The sequence below is a fragment of the Lathamus discolor genome, chromosome W (genome assembly GCF_037157495.1).
Source record: "Lathamus discolor isolate bLatDis1 chromosome W, bLatDis1.hap1, whole genome shotgun sequence".
Taxonomy (NCBI): Eukaryota; Metazoa; Chordata; class Aves; order Psittaciformes; family Psittacidae; genus Lathamus; species Lathamus discolor.
In genome coordinates, this window is record NC_088908.1 from 21910531 (window position 1) to 21930639 (window position 20109).

Below are 20109 nucleotides of genomic sequence, written 5' to 3' on the forward strand. Positions count from 1 at the left end.
GTAGACCTGGCCTACTAACTTCAGTCTTATGTTCAAGACACCCAAACCCCTGACTATGACACCACCCTTTTAACCATTTATTAACCTGGTCAGTCTTCCTCGCTTTTTCTTGGTCCTCCCTTGTGTCCTGGAGAATTGACGAAAAGACTATCTGAGCACCGGAGCCCCTAACCACCTCTCCCAGGGCTCTGTAGTCTTTCTTTATGGTCCCCAGTCTACTACTATCTATATCCCTAGCACCCACATGGATCACCAGGAGCGGGTAATAGTCTGTGGAACTTACTGGAGCAGGCAGCCTCTCTGCAACATCCCTGATCCGTGCCCCTGGTAGGCAGCACACTTCCCTCGAGATGGGGTCTGGCCGAGATGGGGTCAGGCCGACAGACGAGTGCTTCCGCCCCTTTCAAAGTGGAGTCCCCTATTAGTACGACCTGCTGCTTTTTCTTTGTAGTGTTAGTAGAGATCTTAAGCTGTGCATAATCCGGCTGTTTGTGGTGCAAGTGTGTTTCCTGGTTAGTCTCCTGCAGGACAGCTAAGTCGTTTTGGGTTGGGACAACAGATTCAGGAGGAAGCCCCTTGCCTTTAATTGTCCTTTTCCTCCTACTTTTGTTATTTTTCTTTGTCACTAATTCCCAACTTCCTGGGTTGGTGGCCTCCTTCTTTCCTTCATGAGCTGGAGGGGAAGCTTGAGGCCCCCGCACAGTATGGGGCTGGAGCAAGCAAACCCGCTTCCTCTCAGCTACCCTGGCATCTTGAAGCCTGCTAATAGCATTCCGTAGCTCAGCCACCTGCTGCAGGAGGACCTCCACCAGGGAGCACTGAGTGCAGCCCTGCTCATCGTGCACCTTTCCCTCACAAGACTACTGCAGGCATTCTCCACACTCCGAGGTCTGCACTGCAGCCTTTCCTGTCATGTGCTCTGTCTGGGTGCCTATGCTGGCCACCACGGGGGCAGTCAGCTCAGAGCTCCCAGACCGGGCCCTGGCCATACGACAGGTGCTCACCATCCTGCTCGCCTGCCTGGGCGAACTGCCTCGTCCCACTCGGGATCCCTGGGCAGGTTTTTAACCACTCAGGGCTGGTGCTGCTGCTCCTGGCTCCACCCCCTGTGAGTCAGCTGCTTGCATCTGCTGAGCTGCCGGCTCCTGGGCAGGTCCTGTCGAGGACTTGAAGCTTCCTCGGTAGTTCTGCCTGCTCTGAGTTGAGGCTCCTGGATGCTCATCTCTCCTCCGCTCCGGTGTTAAAGACATCCTCTCTCGAGCTACTCACTTCAGCAATTGACCGGCAACGGTTGGTGATGCCCGGTTTTAATCTCCCGCCGCTGCTCCTGGCTTTGCCCCCTGTGAGTCAGCGGCTCGCGTCATCAGAGCTGCCGGCTCCTGGGCAGGTCCTGTCGAGGACTTGAAGCTCCCTCGGTAGTTCTGGGTTCTGTTGTGTGGGACAGTGTCAAATGCTCTGTCATGGGGAAGGTATCTGGGCCTGGTGGGATTCATCTGCCTGAAGCCTAGCAAGGATGGTGTGTATGTGCATAATTTGATATGTGCAGAGAATATAAATACTTGCTGGTGCAGGCAGGAAGCCTGTGGTTTTAGAAGTTCTTTTGTGAAAACAACATTCAACCCCTTCACCACTGCAGTAAGGAGCTTCAGTAGAAACCGAATCCTAGCAATTAGGGAAGGTTTTGAAAGGAACCTAGCAACTGCTACTGTGGTTCAGTTTGCAGATTTATTATTTATTTTTAGTCAAAGGATTGCAGCAGTTTTCTCTGCATTGTACAGAGATAGTCTGCATATGGTTGTAGAGAGAAAGGCGGAGGGAGTCATGGATCAGTGACAACATTGGTTGAAATGATAATGGTAATGCTACTGTGGGCTTTGTACCAAGCAATTCTTAGGTAAAGTGTGGCATGACTGGAATATATTTGGTGGTGTGTGCATTTGATTTTTGTGGGTAACCTGAGCTCACCTGTAAAGAGTTTTGTTACCCAGATCCTTTATGACCTAACTTGTTTTTGTCAACACTTGCACGAAATGACTAAGGAGCGATGCTGTCTGCGAGGGTGGTTATGTAAAATGTTAATGCGGTTTTTTTTTCAGGTCACCTTTAAGTTGAACTTCAAAGAAGGTAGTTGGCTTTATGTTTGAACCTGTGAGCAATTTTATGTGCTGGGTGGAGTGAACTTTTGGAGAATATTGCAGTTTTCCCACTGTTGTAAAAAGTTATGATCCTCATGATTATTCAAGTATTGTTCTGTAGGTGGAGGCAAGAGATGGATGCAGAGGTCTGGAAGCATGTTTGGAGTGAGTTCAGATGTGCCAGTGGAGTGAATGCTGTCCTTTGTGTTCCCAGCTCACTGGAATGGGTTCAAAAAGTTCCTTATGCTCTTTCTGGGTCTTCCTAAGAAACCTGCACCTGTGTTACTTGCAGAACAGGCAGACCATTTTCATGGGAAAGGAACTTGGCAGGGGGAACCTTGAAACGTGGCTGAGAGGGGTGCTTTTTTCCAATGCAGCATTTCAAACTGTTCTTAAAACGTGGTGCTTCAGAGTGGAAAAGAGACTCTAAGTTAGTTTATAACCTACTTTTTTCTGTGAGCTTTTCTTTGGGGCACAAGCAAAGTGAGTTAAAAAACCCCAAGTGGCTGCCTCTTGAATGAGCCTCATTCCAATTCACTCATGCTTCAGGAGATATTTAAAGCCAGAGAGATATTACCTAAAAAAAGGACTGTTTAGGCCAAGTGATCGTGGTGGGAGAGTAGCCAAACCTTTTCAAGCCTTAACTGTGGGCTTTCATAAAAGTATCTGACAACAGGTTCTTATTGACCTGTGCTGCTTTTAAACCCCAGTGAGGTGTAAGACTCTCCATGCTGTAGAGTCAGCATCGTCAATTCTGAGGTATAAAGCACTGTTCAGTTTTCAATAAGTAAGTTATAGCTGATTAAAGTAAGTCACTATTTCAGTTCCAGTCAAGTCTCTGTAAATACTCCCAGTGACTTCTCTTATCAAAAGCGTTTTCTGCTGGGATGGGGAGGTATAAACACATTCTTTGTTTGCAGCCAGGAAAATTAAAGGATCACAACATTAAGACCTGTACATGTTAGATCTTTGCAAAACCTGTTTCTTAAAGAATGTATACTCTATCTAAATGTGCAGATAACTTTTCTGAGGTGGTTTGTTTTCCGTTCTATCAGCTTGAAGAATTTTATTCTGCATGCATTAAAATTTTGGGGGGGGGATAGAGACTCTTGATCCTTAATGCGTGATGATCCATTAGCAGTTCTAGCCTGCTTTTTATTTATTTTAGTAAATACATGTGTGAATGTAAGCATTTTTATCCAGAACGGCCTTGCAGATATTGTCATGGAGAATAATTAAACTGTAATTTGCTTTATATTTTCTTCCCTGGTTGCTACAGAAATGCATTCTGATGTGGTGGTGACTACTCGCAGGAGCTGGGTTATGTATTGACTTTATAATGGATCTCTAATCATGAGGCAGTTCTCACCCAAGGAACTGTGATTATTTGTAAGAGGCATTTCATATAAACTGTAAGATGCCTGTGGTACCTCAGCTTAATGTTCAGAGTTATAAAGGGTGCTTTTATGTTCTGCATAAGTATTGTTGTAAGAACCATGTATTATGATGATTGCGGAATTGATATATATTTACTTAAATTTGATGTCCGTTAGACTTAATTTTCAGTTTTAATTTAATTTGCTGTAATAGCCTAACTAGTAACACGCTTTCCTATGGTTCAGTTTAAAATCTTAAATGCTTCAAACACAGCAATGAAATGCTTGTTATAATTTATCTGTGCATAAAAAGTTGATTTGCTTTCATATTAATGTGCCTGTGTCTTCATGGTGGTGCTTGTAGCCAGGCAAATGCCTTCCCTTCTACCTCAAGCCTGGCACCTAATAGCAGTGAGCTCTGTCTACTGGAGTGATACCAAAGTGTTTCTTCATGCTTATAAGAAAAAAAATGTTTCCTCTTGGCTAAGATCAGGTAGGAAGGGGGTGAAGATGTATCTTAGTCACATTTGTTGCCTGTCTGTGGATTTTTGGTTTATTTTGCACCTCTCTGTTTTGGCCGTCCTGTCCACAAATGCCAATGTCACGGCTGCTGTTCTTCTGAACTGTGCTTCTAGTGTTTCCTGTTGATCTACTTCCACTTGTGAGCCCTCAGGCTCAGAAAACACAGATGTGAGCATTAGGGATGTCCACTGCAGTTGGTGGTAGGAAGCAGATTTTACAGCTGAAGGTAGTGGGGCTATCCCAAGGCAGGTGTGGCTTAGTCTGGATTACTCCAGCATATGGATGCTTTCAGTTGCACATGGTGTCTCAGTTATTTCTTGTTACTCAATTCTTTCTGTAAAGTACTATCTTGTTCTGTAATGCAGTATTAAGAAACCGAGCCTTTTTTTTTTTTTTTTTTTTTCTGTACTGGCTTATAAACAGGTAGTGATAACATCTTATTTAAAGCAAAGCCTTTGGAAGAGGGTCAGGCTCAGGAAGGGAGCAGGGATGAATCAGCCTTTATTTCTTTTATACCTACACACCATATTTTAGCCTATTTCTGCTTGCCTTCTGAGAGAGCTGTGAACAATAGTAACCATTTTTTGAGGTGTATAAACACAGTGCTGTGTGTGCACTGTGGGGATAGCATAGCCTTGTAGTAGATGTTACTCATCTCTGTCCCCCTTTGCGTATTTCTGTGTCTTTCACATATGATGTTGGTGCTGTTCTGTGTACAAGCCCTCTCTCCCTGTTGTCACATAAATGCTCACAATTGACCATTAGTTTGTGTTCTTCACTGTTGTGGTTTAAGCTCAGCTAGTAACTCTGAACCACGCAGCTGCACATTTACTCCCCCCCTTCTTTCCCCCCTGCTCCTGGAGGGATGGGGAGGAGAATCAAAAGAATGTAGCTCCCACAGGTTGAGATAAGAACAGTCCAGTAACTAAGGTATAACACAAAACTGCTAATGCTACCACCAATAATAATAATGATAAAGGAAATAACAAAGGGAGAGAATACAATTTCTCACCACCTGCTGACTGATACCCAGCAGACCTGAGCAGTGATCAGGGCCTTCTGGGTAACTGCCCCCAATTTCTATACTGGGCATGATGTGCTGTGGTATGGAATTCCAAAACAATTGGTGTTATCAGTGTTGTTCCCAGGCTGAAAGTCAAAAGCACAGCACTGTGCCAGCTGCTGAGAAGGAGAAAAATTACTGCTATAGCTGAACCCAGGACACACTGACACCTTTGGGATACTCAAAGGTACCTCTTCTAAGGGGGTGCTGTTCCAGAGTTCAAGGATTCCAGGAGAGAGAAAATGAGAGACAAATAGAAAACTCTCAACTAGTTTATTAATATAGGAAAATATAGAGATAATAAAAGATACAGTAAAGGATATTTCTGATGTGTGGTTATCTTACCAACCCCAAAGACCATAGAATGATGATCAGGAAACCAGCTCTGAGAAACATCATCACAGTGTGAGGTTGCAGGCTCAACCTTAGCAGGCGTCCCTGCAGAGGCAACGTTGACCTGGGTGGTATGAGGTTCTGCCTCCCCTGCATCGCATGAGGCTTGGGCTTTTATATTGACATAAATGCACACTCATTCTGATGCAAGGGGCCAGCCTACATTGGAAGAAGTGGCTAGCAATATTTAGAAAGGTGTCCAAGGGTCGAGACTTTTCCAGGGAGTTCTAAAGCGGAACTTTCCAGGTAGGAACCAAAGCTGGACTTCCCAGGGAGGAGCCAAAACGGACAAACAGTACTTTTTTATCTGTGTGTTTCACCAGGGACCATTATCTATTGTCCCTGACACAGGTGGTTAATGCGCTCTGCATCCTGACATTGCCGGTACCTCTTAGCTGTCATATGCGACAGTCAGACTTGCTGGCAATTATGACATAATGATCACTTATAGGTTTATCTGGTTTTTATTCCATTTGTGCTTAACTGCAGCTACCCCAAAATCAAGTGTTCCACACCAAATGCTTTATAATTTGGAAGTATTTTATTTGAGAGTTAGGTATTAAAGTATGTAATGGTGTAAGAAAATATGAGGAAGCAATTTTTTGAGCTGGTCTTGAGTTGGTATTTCCAATATCATAGGAACAGCCTCATATGGGATGAAGGCAGAGGTCTACAATGGCTCTTTAGCGTGTGGTTTAAGTCAAGAGAATGTCACTGTATCGGTAGAGCATAGCTGGGCACTCTGCTTCACTTGCTTAAAACAAGCAAACAACCCTAACCCCACATGGCCCTGTGGTCTGTCTATTAATGAGTGCACAGGGTGGCTAACTTGTGAGTCCTTCTCAGGTCTGGAGCAGCTCTCTCAGGGGAGCTTTTGAGGTGTGATTTTCTCAAAGGTGTGGTCCTGAAGGGCTGCTCAATGAATTTCTCAGTATGGGTACAAACTAATGCAGTGGTGACTAAGTAATTGGGTTAAATGTTTTGTAACATGAGAAGAGTGGCTTTGGTGGAAAAAAGAGTATTTGACTCTTTCTGAAGCTTCACTTTGAGAATGCTTGAAAGTTCACTTATTTGCACTTGGGTTTGGTCTGACAGCCAAGATGTTACCTTATCAAAAGTAATGAAGGAGTGCTAATTGCAGATAAAACATTATAAAGACAAACTGTTTTGCTCCCTCCTTCTTTTGGACACTGGGGTTGACTTTGAGCTGCTTTGTACGGTGTTGTGTTTTGAAGATGGCCTTGTGTTCAGCCGTATTAATTGTGCTAGAGATGTGGAGGGGAGGGGTGCTTTCTAGCACAGCATGGGCACACTTGCTGGTACCAGGAAAATGGTGCAAATTTGGACAAGATGTGTAGGGTGGTGGAGAGTTCAGAGGAGCTGCCTGTGTGCAGTCTTGGGAGAGGGATTTCTTCAGGGAGTGGGTGAATTGTTTCCTTCTAGTCTGAACAGCCTCTTAATGAACTGCCCTCTCCAGGGTGCACAGAAATTAACCTTCCACAGTGAAATTCAACCTGGGAGACTTCTACCATATTGCTTCCTTTAAATCGTTGTATCTAAAAATACATTCCTGCTGCTGCACACTGGATTTGAGGCATGTTTTTTGTTTGTTTTTTTTTTTTTTTTTTTTTAAGAAGGAGACTTGTGTTGCTGTATAAAATACTGTGCACAGCAAAAATGTGATTTACAGAATTGGCATTTTTCTTCCAACAAAAATGTGGTGGGAAAAATTGTTCTGGTTCAAATTCCTTCTTATAACAATAGCAGCAACGGTGTGTGTGCGTTTGAAAACGCTTAATGAAAAGTTTTGGAAGAGCAAGTTCTCCCAAGCTGCCCAAGCTTCACCATGTGATTCCTCTTCTCTGCTGTTTCTGCAGGAGACTAAAAAGTATTCTCACAACTGGCTGGCTGGATAGTTTTGACCACTTCTGTCCCTTCTGAGCACAACTATTTTGGAATGCTTTGTCTGTGTCGGGTCTCCCTTCTACTCCATTCTTTCATTCAGCTGTGCTCATTTGGTTGTAATTTGGCACTTCTTTTTCTTTGGGTGAGGAGGAATGAAAGCCTACCAGGCTAACAGCTATAAGCAGTACTTGTAGTTATTGTTACCTCTGTGTGTAATGATTAATTCTGGAGGCAGACAGCTTGTTGCCCTCAGTACGCCATTGTAGTTCCAGACAAGTTCAGATGATGTACTAAGGGAGGTTTTAACTTAAACAGATTAAATTGTAGCTTGGAGAAGTGTGTCTTCTAGACTGGCAGAGCAAGGCTTGTCTCTGCTTGCTAGTACAGAAGGGCAAGCTGTAGCCTTGAGCTTTAGCCCAAGGTTGGTTAAGGAAATTGCAGGAGCTATATTTTGACTTGATACTTTACACTCATCAGGGAAGCCACAGAAGGGTGGTAAAGGGTGAAGGAGGAGAGATGAGGGAACACAGAATCACAGAATAGTTAGGGTTGGAAAGGACCTTACGATCATCTAGTTCCAACCCCCCTGCCATGGGCACAGACACCTCACACTAAACCATGTCGCCCAAGACTCCATCCAACCTGGCCTTGAACATTGTCAGGGATTAAGCATTCACAGCTTCCTTGGGCAACCCATTCCAGTGCCTCACCACCCTCACACTAAAGAACTTCTTCCTTATATCTAACCTAAACTTCCCCTGTTTAAGTTTGAGCCCATTATCCCTTGTCCTACCACTGCAGTCCTTAATGAAGAGTGCTTCTCCAGCATTCTTGTAGGTCCCCTTCAGATACTGGAAGGCTGCTATGAGGTCTCCACACAGCTTCTCTTCTCCAGGCTGAACAGCCCTAATTTTCTCAGCCCATCTTCATAGGAGAGGTGCATGCTTGTGTATTTCCAGAACTCTTAACTGTGTGCACAGAATCAAAAATTAGTTCAGTGGAAACTGTTCAGGCTTGCTTGGCTCTTGCCACATCACGCTAAGAAAAAATGAGTTACTTCACTGATTTAAGCTTTCAGATTGTGCTGGGAGCTGGGACTCTTCTGACAGCCTCAGTTTTTTACCCTGCCAAATGCCTTTGAGGCTGCTTTCATGCCTCTTTACAGGAGAAATGCTAGGTGATTTTAGATGTTAGCAATTTCAAGGTATTCTTAAGGGTAGAGAAGTTTAAATGTCTGGTACGAAGGAACCAGATAACCAGTAATAAAGTTGGCATGTCTGGTAATTTCAGAGTTTATCACTCAGTTGCCTGTTGCATGTTTGTAAGGGTTAAACTCAATGAAATGTTAGGCTTCTGCTGATAATTAGTGGTGTATTTTTTTTTTTCTTCGGGGTTTTTTTTTTTTTTTGGTGTGTGGGTGGCTGAGTGGCTTTGTTTTTGGTTTGGTGTGGGTTTTTTTGTGGTTGGTGTGGGTTTTTTGTGTTTTTTTGTTTGTTTTTTTTTTTTTTAGTTTAATGCAGTTCAAGCATAGTATAAAAGTGTTTAACTACTTGTTTTGAAGTACTGAAATTTTATTTGAGCTTCATGAGTCTCTTCTACAAAAGGAGACATAGAAACCCACTGTACACAAGTGCTGTTCCCATTCTCCTTGCAAGGGGTTGTGTGGAGTATTAGTAGATGACAATGGCGTGCAGTAATCCCTCAGGGTCAGCCCAAATGACCAGGTGATGGAAGCTGAGTCTGATTGATGTATCAGTGTGTAAATGCTGTAACTGGTGTAATTTGAATTGGAAAAAGTGCAAATCTTCAGGAATACCTGGAACACATTGAAAGTAGTTACATGATTTCACAGATTCTGGTTTGTTTTTATTCGCTGGCAGTCTCTAAGCGGCTTAGTCCTGAATTTAGACAACTGTCAGCCCTCAGTTTCTTGTTGACTGTGTTGTCCACATTGGACTTTTAATGGAAATGCTTCAAGGATGATTTGGTTCCACAGGAATCATGTCTATCCCTTCCTTCATGCTTGTTTCAGTGGGATAAATTTAGCTTTAGGCTCTTCAGTCCACACAAAAGTATCTTGATCTGTGTTTTTTGAGCACGGTGTCAGGTTTTTTTGTATTTTTTATCAAGCGACAAAGATGACAGGAGCTTTAAAAAAACATAGATTTCTGCATACGCATCTGCAGGGCAAAATAAAGTAACTTGGAGACCACAAATATATTACCTACTTAGTTTCTGAATGCTATCAAATTAAATGTTACTTGATGCTGCAGTTTTGCCACAATGAAACATACTGAAAGGGCTTTTCCTAGCATGTCCGGTATGACAGCACTCAGTGGTGGTATGACTTCATTCAGCCACGATAATCTACTGTTAGTCTCCATAATCTTTTAGACTTTTACACTGGTCTTACGGGGCTATTAGAGGGTGAGCGGGTCCTACTGATCACTCCTTGGCTTTCTAGTCTACGGATAAGTTTATGCATGGAAATCAGGGAGTCTTGGTTGGTGTGATATTGCAGCCGGTGCACTCCTGTGGTCGCGATTGGCACTTGTTCTTCAACCCTCAGCAACCCCACAACAGAAGGATCCTCTGAGAGACAAGGCAAGGTGGACAGCTGCTTCATTTCCTCTGTCTCCAAGGCAGCAATACCAAAACCCCATTGGTACCCTTTTGGGTCTTTGAAGTATCCTCTCCTGAGGTAGTCTATGCCAAGGATGCATGGACACTCGGGACCAGTCACAGTGGGGTGCTTTTGCCACTTCCTCCCAGTCAGGCTGATGTCAGCCTCCAGTACAGTCAACTCTTGGGATCCTCCTGTCACTGCAGAAATATAGATGGGTTCCACCCCTTGACAGCTTGATTGCATCAGGGTACACTGTGCACCTGTATCTACTAGAGCCTTATACTGCTTTGGGACTGATGTGCCAGGCCATCTGATCCACACAGTCCAGTAAATCCTTTTGTCCCCTACCTCTACCTGGCTGGAGGCAGGGCCCCTCTAATAGTAATCACAACACTGGTCACTTACATCTTGTTGAAAGGGATTAGTCTTCTTTATCACAGGAGCTGGAGTAAAATCAGCTCTTCCAGTCCATCTGGTAAGCTGCTCACCAGAGACTGAAGCTGCATCTTTCATGGGAGGATCCTTCTTGACCTTTGTTCTCCTCTTCAATTCGCTCACCCGTTCCTCCAGAGCTGAGGTAGGTTTTCCATCCCACTTCACAGAATCACAGAATCCCAAGGGTTGGAAGGGACCTAAAAAGATCATCTAGTCCAACCCCCCTGCAAGAGCAGGCTAACCTAGAGTACATCACAAAGGAACTTGTCCAGGCGGGCCTTGAATATCTCCAACGTAGGAGACTCCACAACCCCCCTGGGCAACCTGTTCCAGTGCTCTGTCACTCTCACAGTAAAAAAGTTTTTCCTGATGTTCACATGGAACCTCCTATGCTCCAGTTTACACCCATTGCCCCTTGTCCTATCACTGGACATCACTGAAAAAAACCTAGCTCCATCATCCTGACACTCACCCTTTACATATTTGTAAACATTGATGAGGTCACCCCTCAGTCTCCTCTTCTCCAAGCTAAAGAAACCCAGCTCCCTCAGCCTCTCCTCATAAGGGAGATGTTCCACTCCCTTAATCATCTTTGTGGCTCTGCGCTGGACTCTTTCAAGCAATTCCCTGTCCTTCTTGAACTGAGGGGCCCAGAACTGGACACAATATTCCAGATGTGGCCTCACCAAGGCGGAATAGAGGGGGAGGAGAACCTCTCTTGACCTATTAACCACACCGTTTCTAATACACCCTAGGATGCCATTGGCCTTTTTGGCCGCAAGAGCACATTGCTGGCTCATGGTCATCCTCCTATCCACCAGGACCCCCAGGTCCCTTTCCCCTTCACTACTTTCCAGCAGGTCAACCCCCAACCTGTACTGGTACATGGGGTTGTTCTTCCCCAGATGCAAGACTCTACACTTGCCCTTGTTAAATTTCATCAAGTTTCTCCCCGCCCAACTCTCTAGCCTGTCCAGGTCTCGCTGAATGGCAGCACAGCCTTCTGGTGTGTCAGCCACTCCTCCCAGTTTAGTATCATCAGCAAACTTGCTGAGGGTACACTCAGTTCCCTCATCCAGGTCGTTGATGAAAATATTAAACAGCACTGGTCCCAGCACTGACCCCTGAGGTACCCCGCTAGTCACAGACCTCCAGCTAGATTCTGCCCCATTGACCACAACTCTCTGCCTTCTTCCCTTCAACCAGCTCTTGATCCACCTCACTACCTGATCATCAAGCCCACACTTCCTTAGCTTATCTATGAGGATGCTGTGGGAGACAGTATCAAATGCCCTACTGAAATCAAGAAAAACCACATCCACTGCTCTACCATCATCCATCCACCTAGTTACTTCCTCATAGAAGGCTATAAGGTTGGTCAAACATGACTTCCCCTTGGTAAAACCGTGCTGGCTGCTCTTAATGACCCCCTCATCCTTGATATGTCTAGAGATGGTGTCAAGAATAAGTTGTTCCATCACCTTTCCAGGGATGGAGGTAAGGCTGACCGGTCTATAATTACCCAGGTCCTCTTTTTTGCCTTTCTTATAGACTGGCGTGACACTTGCCATCCGCCAATCCTCAGGCACCTCTCCTGTTTCCCACGACTTACCAAAGATGATGGAGAGTGGCCGAGCAGTGACCTCTGCCAGCTCCCTCAGCACCCGTGGGTGTATTCCATCCGGACCCATCGATTTATAGATGTCCAGACTGCTTAACTGACCCCTAACCCAATCCTCATCTACCAAAGGAAGCTCCTCCTTTGTCCTGACTCCTTCTGGGGCTACAGAAATCTTGGGCCTCCGGGGAGAGTCTGCAGGAGTAAAGACGGAGGCAAAGAAGGCATTCAGCACCTCTGCCTTCTTTAAATCCTCTGTCTCCAGGGCACCCACCTCGTTCAACAGTGGGCCTATATTGCCTCTTGTGTTAGTTTTATCCGCTATGTATTTGAAAAAGCCCTTTCTATTGTCCTTAACCCGACTTGCAAGATTAAGTTCCAAGGAGGCCTTAGCTGTCCTAATTGCCTCCCTACATCCTCTAACAACTGTCCTATATTCCTCCCAAGTGGTCAGCCCCTCCTTCCATAATCCATAGATTCTCTTTTTCCACATGAGTTTGCCTAGCAATTCCTTGTTTAACCATGCTGGTCTCCTAGCTCCCTTACTTGATTTCCTACCCATTGGGACACTCTGATCCTGAGCTTGGAAGAAGTGGTCCTTAAATGCTGACCAACTATCTTGAGCCCCTTTACCACCTAATACCCTTTCCCATGAAACTTCCCTTAGCAATTGATTGAAGAGGCCAAAGTTGGCCCTTCGGAAATCCAGAATTGTGGCCTTGCTAGGTATTCTATTCCTCGCACACAGGATCCTAAACTCCACCATCTCATGGTCACTGCAGCCAAGGCTGCCATTGACCATCACCACTTCAACCAGACCCTCCTTGTTGGTGAGTACTGGATCCAGCAGCACTCCTCTCCTAGTTGGTTTTTCCACCATTTGCATTAAGAAGTTATCATCAATGCACTGGAGGAACCTCCTAGACTGTGAATGATTGGCTGTGCGAGTCTTCCAGCCAATATCGGGGTAGTTAAAATCCCCCATGAGCGCCAAGGCATGTAGTCATGAGGCTGCTTTCAGCTGCCTGTAGAAAGCCTCATCAACTCCTTTGTCCTGATCAGGAGGTCTGTAATAGAGCTCCACAACTGTATCACCTGTACCAGCCAGTCCCTTAATTCGTACCCACAGACTTTCCACTTGATCCTCATCTGCCCCTGGACAGAACTCAATACATTCTAGTCACTCTCTCACATAAAGAGCAACTCCACCACTTCGCTGACCTATCTTTCCTAAAAAGGACATAACCATCCATGACCACATTGCAGTCACGTGAGCTGTCCCACCATGTCTCTGTATTTGTCACCAGATCATAACCTTTAGACCTCACACAGACTTGTAACTCCTCCTGTTTATTCCCCATGCTGCGTGCATTGGTGTACAAGCATTTCAGGGAGCGAGCAGAGCATGCTAGTGGCACCCTTGGGAGGCAGGATGCCTTTTGGTCTTCATTAATACTAGAACAATGCCCCACTAGTTCAAACCCAGCTACAACCCCCTTGCACTTTGAGTCTAACCTAAAGCTCTTTGAGTGAGCTCTGTTGACTCTGGCCCTGATACCCTTTTTACCCTGCGGGACTGGGTCTAAACATCTATCCTTTCTCTCAAATGAAGCAGTAGATTGAGAGTCCTCCCTAGTATGCCATCCTTCAAGCCCTAGTATGTTTCTCTTGGGCTTGTTCCCAACAGGCCCAGTTATCTCCCCTTCCCCCTTCATATCTAGTTTAAAGCCCTGTCAATGAGCCCTGCTAACTCCTGCCCCAAAAACCTTTTCCCCTTCTGGGACTGGTGTATCCCACCTGCCACCAGCAAATCAGGTGTCTCATATAGCAGCCCATGATTAAAAATGCCAAAACCCTGCCTTTGGCACCAGTCACATAGCCATATATTAATCTGCTGACTCTTTCTATGTATCTCTTCACCCTTGCTTGTAACAGGTATGGAGGCAAACACCACTTGCGCTCCAGACCCTCTAACCGACCGTCCCAGGGCCCTGAAGTCTCTCTTCATTGCCCTTACCCTCCTTGTAATAATTTCATCACTCCCAACCTGAAAAACCAGCAGAGGATATGTCTTATATCTTGTATGTCTTATATATTGTCTTATATGTCTTATGTGTCTTGTGTCTTCTCCATGATCCCACAGGTAAAACCATAGGGTGGCCCTTGGCGCATACCTTTTATATCTTCTCTGTCGAGCAGTAGGACGCCTTTTGTTAATATCTGAGATGTGGGTTGGTACATGTGGGGAGCTGGATAGATGGTGTATATCGTCTCTCTATTGTCTGAGGTCCTGGGACAGTTTTTCCATAGCTGAAACGATGGAAGGGGTGAGATTGTCTTTGGATTTTTGGAGTTGCTGAATGATTTCATCCACTGTTGGTGGTGCTTCATCATTACAGGTTATTGCGGCCAATGAGTGGGCATATGATGGTGGTGCGTTCCGTGTAAATTTCCCCCATATGGGTCGTGTACATTCCACTTCATCTTAATCTATGGATGCGTTCCTGGCATCCCGCTTGTGATAGATCATCTCTACAATGGGTGATTCCCTCAGTGACTGGATGCCTTTCTCTAGAGTAGTCCACTTGGCCAAACAACTCATAACATCGTCCTTGCATGGAAACCTTTCTTTCACAGCTACCAAGAGCCACCTCCAAAGGCTGAGGGACTGTTTCTCTTTTGCAATTGCTTTGTCAATTCCCCCTTCCCTAGCAAGTGATCCCAGCTGCTTAGCTTCCCTGCCTTCTAGTTTGTGACCATCAGCTCCATTGTCCCAAAATCAGAGCAACCATGAGAGCATGTGCTCCCCTGGTTGACGGGTAAAATCTCTTCACATATTCTGTAGCTCGGATGAGGTCTGGGGTTGAGAAGTCACCTCCTCCTTCTTCTTCTTCTTCTTCTGATTCATGTAATAATAGTTCCTGATCAGATGCTGTCCTAGGTAGTAAGTGCATTGTTTCTTCATCTTGCTTCATCTTTCTTGCCTCTTTTTTACTTTTCTCCTTGCGTACAGGGGCAACTGATATTGGCACGAATTGGTCCTCTGGTTTAGCTGCAGTGATTATCACTGTGGTTGGAGTGCCATAGTGGTGCCATAGTCACGGGTTTGGTGCCATAGACAGAGGTTTGTGTATCTTGAACACGGGACCCAAGTTAGTAGGCCAGGTCTCCTGGGGGCTGGTGGAGCTGGTCTGACAAAAAAGGGGAAGAGTGGTTTTGGTGGGAGGCTTGCCAGACTGGTCAGGGATGCTTTAAACTAGATGTGTTGGGGGAAGGGGGCATCATTCCATCCCAACACACCCAGTCAGTTGCCAGCACCTATAATAAATGCTTGGAGCAATGAAGAGATATTCCAGCCGCTCCAGCCAATGAGCCAGCTTCATTTGGAGCTTGGCTCAGATGCCTCTATACAAACGCCCATAGCATGGGGAACAAACAAGAGGAAGTAGTGATGTGTACACGTCTATGGGGGTATTATAGGCATCACAGAAACATGGTGGGATGGCTCCTATGACTGGAGTGTTGGAATGTAAGGTTACAGGCCCTTTAGAAAGGACATGCCCAGCAGAATGGGATGTGAATTGCTGTTTATGCTAGGGATAGGCTGGAAAGTATGGAACTCTGGGGACAGGTAAGCAGCCAACAGTTTTTGGGTCAGTGTTAAAAGGAGAACAGTGATGGAGGACATTATTGTGGGGATCTGTTACAGACCGCCAGATCAAGAGGAATCTGTGGATGAAGCACTCTACAGGCAGATAGGAACAGCCTCACGCTCACAGGCCCTTGTTCTTATGGGGGACTTCAACCACCCTGACATCTGTTGGGGGATGGTACGACCCAGCACAAGCAATCCAGGAGGTTCCTCGATTGTGTGGAAGACAGCTTCCTTTCGCAAGTAATAGAGGAACCGACAAGGAGAGGTGCCATGCTTGACCTCGTGCTCACCAAGAGGGAAGGGCTGGTTGGAAATGTGATGCTCCAGGGCAGCCTTGGTTGCAGTGATCATGAGATGGTTGAATTCGAGATCCTCAGGACAGTGAGAAGAGTGTGCAGCAAGCTCACTGCTCTGGACTTCAAGGGAGCAGACTTTGGCCTCTTCAGGAACCTGCTTAAGTAAGATTCCATGGGATATAGCCCTAGAGGGCAGGGGGACACAAGACTGTTGGTTGATATTCAAGGATCACCTCCTACAAGCTCAGGAGTGTTGTGTCCCAACTAGAAGGAAGTGCAGCAGGAGGGCCAGGAGGCTTCCATGGATGGATGAGGAGCTGCTGAGGAAACTTCGAAGAAAAAAAGAGGCTTATAAAAAATGGAAGCAAGGACAGGTGGCCAGGGAAGAATACAGGGATGTTTTCCAGGAATCTAGGGACCAGGTTAGGAAAGCTAAGGCCCAGTTAGAATTAAACTTGGCTAGGGATGTGAAAGATAACAGGAAGGGATTTACAGGTACGTAGCAAACAAAAAACAGACTAGGGACAACATGGGCCCTCTCCAGAAGCTCTGAGGAGAACTGGCTACCCTGGATTTGGAGAAGGCTGAGGTTCTTAATGACTTCTTTGCCTCAGTCTTCAGTGGCAAATGCTCTGACCACACCACCCAAGTCTTGGAAGGCAGAGGCAGGGACTATGAGAATGAAGATGTCGTAGTTTAAACCCAACCACAAAAGCTCGTTCGCTCACCCCCCCTCCCCCGCCCCCGACCCTCCCCGCTCCCGGAGGGATGGGGAGGAGAATTGAGAGAATGTAACTCCCACGGGTTGAGATAAGAACAGCCCAGTAACTAAGGTATAACACAAATCACTACTGCTACCACCAATGATAATATTGATAAGAGAAAATAACAAGAGAATACGATACTACCGCTGAACGAGTTCGACCCCCCCCCCCCCCCCCCCGAAGAGAGACCGTGCCCTTCTGGGTAACTCCCAGTTACCTCCCTGGGCATGACATGCTGTGGTATGGAATACCTCTTTGGCTAGCTTAGGTCAGGTGTCCTGTCTCTGCTTCCTCCCAGCCTCCCCTCGTCCCCGGCAGAGCATGAGACTCACAAAGTCCTTGGCCAGAATAAACATTACTTAACAGCAATTAAAAACAGTTGGGGTTATCAGGTCTGTTCCCAGGCTGGAAGTCCAAACACAGAGCTTGCACCAGTTACTAAGAAGGAGCAAAACGGCTACTGGTAAACCCAGGACAGAAGACCTTAGGCCCACTGTAGGATAGGATCAGGTTCGAGACCATCTTAAGAACCTGAACATACACAAGTCTATGGGACCTGATGAAATGATGAAATCCATCCATGGGTCCTGAAGGAGCTGGGGAATGAAGTTGCTAAGCCACTGTCCATCGTATTTGAAAAGTCATGGCAGTCAGGTTAAGTTCCTGACAACTGGAAGAAGGGTAATATAACCTCCATTTTTAAGAAGGGGAAAATGGATGCCCTGGGGAAGTACAGACCAGTCAGTCTCACTTCTGCGCCTGGCAGGATCATGGAGCAGATTCACCTGGAAGGCATGCTAAGGCACATGAAAAACAACAAGGTGCTTGGTGACAGCCAGCATGGTTTCACTAAGGGGAAATCCTGCCTGACCAATATGGTGGCCTTCTATGATGGGGCTACAGTATTGGTGGACAAGGGTAGAGCAGTTGACATCATCTGCATGGACTTGTGCAAATTGTTTGACAGTGTCCCACACCACATCCTTCTCTCTAAATTGGAGAGATATCATTTTGACAGGTGGACCACTCAGTGGATAAAGAACTCTCTGGATGGCTGCACACAAAGTGTTGTGGTCAATGGCTCAGTGTCCAGCTGGAGACCCATATGCCAGAGAGGGACTCTTCATTAGGGACTGTAGTGATAATAGGACTTGTGGTAACAGGTTAAAATTTAAACAGGGGAAGTTTAGGTTGGATATAAGGAAGAAGGTCTTCACTGGGAAGGTGGTGAGGCACTGGAATGGGTTGCCTGCGGAAGATGTGAATGCTCTGTCCTTGGTGGTGTTCAAATCCTGGTTGGACAGGGCCTTGGGTGACATGGTTTAGTGGGAGGTGTCCCTGCCCATGGCAAGGGGGCTGGAACTGAATGATCTTGAGGTCCTTTCCAACCCTAACTATTCTGTGATTCTATGGAGTGGCTGCAGTATCTGTTGTCTGGGTTTGGGTAGCTGCTGTACTTGTCAATAGAGTTTGTGTAGCTGTTGTATTTGGAGTTGGAGTAGCTATGTTGTCTGTTTCTTTGCCATCAGTTTCAGAGTCATTTTTTTTCACTTTGAAGGTGCTAGATAGTATTGAACAGGGCTCTGTAAGCATAGGCCATGTCCCTGCACTTTGCTGTGATTTGTCCCTCTCTGGTATGACCAGGATGACAACACTCCTCATTTAAGTGTTTTATTAATTTTTCTGGATTTTGCACTTGTTCAGTGTTCAGGTTCCAAAGCACTGGAGGGCACCACTGGCCTAGATAGTTGCCCATACTATCCCACACACCCTGCTACTCATGACAGTCCAGCCTTAGGGAAAGTCTCTTGCTCCTCCTATGTCGTCATCTAACCCTAGACAAGACCCAAACCCGACTCTGCTTAACTCTTGAGATCAGACAAAATGGTTGTAGGTAAAACACATTTTGTATGCGTGCCAACATCGTGATCCCCATCACAGTCAGCAGGCAGGTCTCAAGGGTACCCAAAGGCCATTCGGAACCTTCAGAACTCTCAAATGATGCTGTAGTCTGGTGGGGGGGCTGGGAACATAAGGCAACGTCTCCTTCATAGGTTGACCACCCGAGGTGGGGAAAAATGATGTGTGATTTGTAAGCACTTCTGTTATATACCTCCTTAAGTATAGAGGTGGTGACCACACTGGAACACAAGCCAGATCAGTTTCATGATCAATGATTCTATTTTATTAGAAGTCATTGTCATAAAGTACAGTGAAATAAGAACTTTATCCCAGGCCCCCCAGCTGACAAACGCTAAACCAGCAAATGTTGGCTCTAAGTAAGGTACAACATGCTGAAACTCCGAGATCAAGAGCAACAACTTTGAGAGCCAGTAAATCAGCATTGTGACGAGTGACTATTAATCCGAAACAATAAATGCTTATCACAAATACGATTAGACAAGCTCTTGTTAGATCTGTCATTATCTCGACCCTTCATGCCCCATGGGTGCCAAAAAGAGCTGTAATGGTTTAAGCCTAGCCGGCTATCCAGTACCATGCAGCTGCTCTCTCACTTCCCCCCCTTCTTCCTCCCACTCCCAGAGGAATGGGAAGGGGAATGGAAAGAATGTAACTCCCACAGGTTGAGATAAGAACAGTCTAGTAAGTAAGTAACTAACACAAAACCACTACTGCTACCGTCAATATTAATAATGATAAGGGAAATAACAAGGGAAGAGAATACAACCGTTCACCACCTGCCGACTGATACCCAGCCTGACCTGAGCAGTGATCTAGCCCTTCTGGGTAACTCTCAGTTTACATCCTGGGCACCATGTGCTGTGTTATGGAATATCTCTTTGGGTAGTTTGTGTCAGGTGTCCTGTCTCTGCTTCCTCTTGACTTCTTCTCCCTGGCCGAGCATGGGACTCAGAAAGTCCTTGGTCAGAGTAAATGTTACTGAGCAACAGCTAAAAACATTGGTGTTATCAGTGGTGTTCCCATACTTAAGTAAAAAATACAGCATTGTGCCAGCTGCTGAGAAGGAGAAAAATGGCTGCTACTGCTGAATGGAGGACACCCCCCCCCCTTTTTTTTTTTTTAACATTAGTGGAATTCTCTTTACGTATTGGTCTTTCACTGCAGTAATCGGTGCTGGGTGAGCCTAGTTGGCTGTCGTGTTGCTGCAGAAATACTTTCTGCTTTGTGAATTCTAGTGAATGGCAGTTTCTGTGATTCACACCACTACTAGAAATTTGGTTTTGTAATGTAGGAGCATCTGCATGTGTGAGTGAGTGTGACTCGAGTCCCACTGAATGGAACGGTTTGCTCAGTATATGTGTATTTGGAGATGGTTAGTCTGTAAGTTACTGATAGGAT

The 20109-nt window shown here is 45.7% G+C and overlaps 1 protein-coding gene across 4 annotated transcripts in view; it reads left to right on the forward strand.

Annotated features, from left to right (window-relative positions):
• Positions 1-20109, forward strand: part of LOC136004380 (ankyrin repeat domain-containing protein 11-like) — a 203188-nt gene that overhangs the window by 13243 nt on the left and 169836 nt on the right. Inside the window, exon 1 of one of the 4 annotated variants that reach the window (XM_065660843.1) lies at positions 16067-16186. The exons of the other annotated variants lie outside the window; for them this stretch is intronic. The gene's annotated coding sequence lies outside the window, so the exon portion shown is untranslated. Of the gene's footprint in view, positions 1-16066; positions 16187-20109 lie in introns of those variants that run through there. 4 annotated transcript variants of the gene reach the window in all.